This window comes from Miscanthus floridulus, chromosome 2, assembly GCF_019320115.1.
Source record: "Miscanthus floridulus cultivar M001 chromosome 2, ASM1932011v1, whole genome shotgun sequence".
Lineage (NCBI taxonomy): Eukaryota > Viridiplantae > Streptophyta > Magnoliopsida > Poales > Poaceae > Miscanthus > Miscanthus floridulus.
The window spans coordinates 28,647,317-28,651,984 of NC_089581.1; the positions used below are offsets into that span (position 1 = coordinate 28,647,317).

Genomic DNA, 4,668 nt, shown 5'->3' on the forward strand with positions numbered 1-4,668 from the left:
CGGTCAATACTGACCGGACCCTGAGTATCCAGCGTCCGGTCGAGTACAATAAGCATCCAAGAGCGACCAGACGCGTCTGGTCATTATTGACTGGACCCTGATAGCGTCCGGTCATCACTTAATAACTGTTGCGCAGGTTGAACTGGCCGGAGCGTCCGGTCAGCATGACCGGAGTGTCCGGTCACCCCGTAGAAGCTCATAACGGTTCGTTTTTCTGGCTGTCTTATAAATAGAAGCTCCACTCGTGTGTGGAGTCACTTTTGCTCATTTCAACAGCTGAGAAACACGTTTGTGAGTGCCAAGAAGAGCAAGGTCCTAGTGAGGTGTTTGTGATTTAAGAATCCAAGAGTGAAACCTCATTAGTGAATCAAGAGTAGACAAGTGTGCATCTATCTTCTCATTAGGCTTCGCATGGTCAAGTGAGAGTTTATGCTTGTTACTCTTAGTGATCGCCATCACTTAGACGGCTTGGTGGTGATTGGGAGCTTGGTGTTCACCCGACAGAGCTTGTGGGTGACCCAACTCAAGTTGTGAGCGGCTTTGGGTGATTCGCCACGACAGAGTGTCGAAGAATCAACCAGTGGAGAGCACTTGATCCTTGCGTGGATCAAGGGGGAGCTACACCCTCGCGCGGGTGCTCCAACAAGGACTAGTGGGGAGTGGTGACTCTCCGATACCTCGGCAAAACATTGCCGCGTTCCTCTCTCCATTTACTTTGAGCATTTACTTTAAGTATTTACTTTGAGCAATTCAATACTTGTCTTTACATTCATAGAATTGCCATGCTAGAGTAAGTTTGGAACATAGGTTGCAAGTCTTTTGTGCGTTAATTTGATAGAAACACTTTTCTAGGCACAAGGGGTTAATTGGGCTATCCGTAGGATTTGATTATTGTAAGAAAATTTAGAATTAGCCCAATTCACCCTCCCCTCTTGGGCACCTTGATCCTTTCACCTTGAACTATAGCTAAAATAGATCAAACAACTTGATGTTTGTAGACTCAGCCTGGAAGCGTTGTCACTGTACAAAAAGGTGCACCAGCACCTACTCGCTCCACTAGAAGTATTGCACCTCCCAGCAGAGCTCTTTTCAACGAAAACACTGCAAATGTGACTGCATCGAAGACATATATCACTTCACAGCAGTTGATGAATAGGACAAGAAATAATCCCAAAAGGAGGAAGGTAACAACCAACTAATTGGAATCTAAATTCTTGCATGATTTAATGAAATTTTATCAAATGTGACATTCCTTGTTGAACTAGGAAATGTAGAAAATACATTGAACATGCGTGCAGAAAACTGCAGCTTGTGCAGGTTTGATTGGGTGAGTTGTTCTGAGTAGTAATCTACCTTTTTTGTGATACTTGATAATACAAAAGTTGTAGAGGGTTTAGAGATGTTTGTCGTCGTGAAAGGTCATGATTTTAGACCTAGAGAATTAGAGTTATGAATTTCGAAAGTAGCCGGTCAGGTTTTGACCTTGGTTTGGACAGCAGTGGGTGTTTGTGTTTTTTGACCATGATAACTGCAGAATATTATTTAACAAAAAACTAGAAAGATGTAGAGAATTTCATGTGCTTTCCGTATTGTTAAAGAATATAATTTTTCGTTGTCTACAACTCAAGTTATGATTTTTCTAATCAACTAAACTGCTGCTGCCTTAAAAATTCAGAGAAGGCAGCTGCTACTGTAACATATGCAGTAGCTGCATCTGATCCGTTGAAAAGGCCACGATGGATAGGATCAAAGCCGTGTTTTCTTCTCCATCCCTCCCCAAGGCTTGCTGATAGACTCTGCTTCTTTTAGCAGAATTTATAAAGAGCAAAAGAGAATGCATACATCTTATAATGCAATCAAATGAAACACAGCTGCATGTGTCTGCTACAAAAACTTGTATTACCCAATAGAACCATGCCTTCAGTATGTAGCCTGCAAAAAAAATATAGATTATCATTTGTAAAGTCAATTGAACTTATATAATCGACCTATACTTACAGTGAAATTTTGCTAAAATTCCCAGCCATCTACGCTTCCAAGGAGTAAGGATTGCTGACATCTTGAACAACATTTAAACTCTGAAAAGAGAGGGATATACAGAGACCAAAATAAAGATTGAGAAAGTAGAGAACAAAATATCAAGTTATTGTGAAAACACAGAATGCTATTTTCATGGAAAAACATAATTGTAATAAGCATACAGTAAGAATTTGAGTAAAACTAGAAATTGATTCATACGTTTGTGGTTTTGGAACAATGGAACATGACTTCCATCTTTTTCATGGAAAAAGGAATTGCAGCAACTAGACCGACAACATTTGCTCATTTGCAGAATTGCAGTAGAACTTCAACTATGCAAAAGCGTGGTTGATGGCTTTTGTATATGAAATTAGAAATTAGAACTATTTTATATCTTCATCTCTTTATATTTGTGCAAAAATTAGTAAACTTAATATTGTTCTAATATCCCAATCATATTCTTTTGGCAGTAGGTGGACAAGGTTTCAGTGGGAGGCTCATAATCAAGCGAGGACATAGCCGAGGAGATGACATGTTGGGCTGCTAGGAATTTCTCAAGTGTTGCATAGATGTTAGGAAGTTTGTAAAAAGTTGTCAAATAATGAGTTAATTGTACACTCGTTTATGATTTTAGCTACTATTTCATGGGTTTGGCAACATATTGAATGATTAATTATAATTAATATATGTGGGTGCAATTGCTTTTGATATGGTTTATTGATTTGCAATGATGATTTATTAAACCAAAATTAAATGTTACTAGCATTGCAATAAAAGCTATACCTACGAGCCATGATGCGTGGCAATATGCTGTATGGCAACAGACTTATTTACGTTGCAAATAATACTATTGCCACGACATGACTATTGTTGCAATAACAATTAATCTTCCGCAATGAATAAAATTGCGTGGCAAATTCTACTGTTGCAACGGCACCGAGGTCATGGCAATAATGAACGGTATATTGCAACGAATAAAATTGCGTGGCAAATGATACTGTTGCAACGGCAACGCGGCCGTGGCAATAATGAACGGTATCTCGCAACGGATAAATTTGCGTGGCAAATGATACTATTGCCATGCCAAGACAAGCGTGGCAATAATGTATACTCTCTCTCAATGATTACATTTGCATGGCAAATGATTTACTTGCCACGACACAACGGTCATGGCAACAACACCTTAAGCAACTAAATTATAGCATGGCAACAAAAATCTATTGCCACGCTATCGCTCGTTGTATTTATCACCTCTCGCTACGAAGACAAACGTGGCAAGTGCTCATATTGCCACACCAATGAATGTTGCGATAACATCCTATTGCAATGCTTGGCAACGTTGCAAGAAAAACTAACTCTTGCAACGCCAAACTAGCAACGGTTGCAAGTTCTTATTGCAACGTGACTTTTTGCAACCATTGCCAACTAACACGATTTCATGGTATGAACTACCTTTTGCAACAAAATTGGGCCTATTGTAATGTTTTCTCGTTGTTGCGCAAAGGTTAGAAGTTTGTAGTGGTGGAGTGTGCCACCAAGGGCACTAGATGGTCTAGGGTTCGAACAGGACAGAGTTGGGGGCTTAATTTTATAGGCAACGACAGCTGTGGCGCGGTGGTGGATGACACTAGGGGCTCGAGGGACACGTGTAAGGGGATCTAGTGGCTACAACTAGGGTTTGGGGTGTGCTAGGCTCACGCTATACTTGTATACATGTATGCTTGTATACTCTACTAGAGATGGGTCCACTAGGTCAACCTTATAGTAGGGATTCTCCATGCTAGGCTCCTAGCACACTAACACAACACAACTTGTTTATAGAAGTTGGTTACTTATTTTATTAACAAGCATAAGACCCAATAGGAAACAACTCACAATTTGAGGTCAATGCACATGCTCAACCATCTAATTAGGTTTACATAGTACATCTAGGGTTGGTTTCCTAGTATGTCCACTCACCACGCAAGGTTTAAAAAAAGTTTATAAAAGTTGGGATTTTTGGCTCTAGGATTTTCAGGGTTGTCACAACTATCATCTATCCTAAACCTAACCGTGCACTCTATTGCAATTTGGTCAGAGAAAACAAAATCCCCATACATATTGCTTTGCCTTTAGGCTTGTTTCCATCTCCTTTATTTTTCCATGTTGAGCACTTGCATCTTGTGGTCATAATCATCTCCACCATGCTCCTAGGCTTGCTCAACACCATCATGTGGACCCTAGCTCAATCATCTCCAAATGAAAAGCATTAGCCCACTAGTTGTCACTCAATTACCAAAACCAGAATAGGGCTTTTAGACATGGATAATATCATGGTCAGAAAAAACAAAACCAACCCACAAGTCATGAGAAGCATGGTCATTTGGTCGAACCCAAGTCCTTAACTGATGAAGTAAATCAAGGAATGTGAACTCTAAGACACATCCTATCGGATATATGGGCCCGAGGCACCTTCACCGCCCGTATACCCGATCCATGCTTGAACCAGTATAATTCATGTGTCTTCTGTGCTACCTATCTAATTCATCTAATGTGAATAACTCCTAGGTATTGACGAAGCTAATTCTTTCGACACATCCTCTTGATCACTATCACTACACACACCCTCGATGAGGATGTTGTTTGTGTATCAGGGAGGAAGAGGTTCTG

At 40.3% G+C, this 4,668-nt stretch overlaps 1 long non-coding RNA gene across 1 annotated transcript; it reads left to right on the plus strand.

The window, feature by feature from the left end:
• The first annotated feature begins 1,003 nt into the window (after positions 1-1,003).
• LOC136538311 (uncharacterized) lies at positions 1,004-2,727 on the plus strand. Its single transcript, XR_010779291.1, has 2 exons — positions 1,004-1,184; positions 2,490-2,727. It is a non-coding gene; the product is annotated as an uncharacterized lncRNA (long non-coding RNA).
• Positions 2,728-4,668: the final 1,941 nt, after the last annotated feature.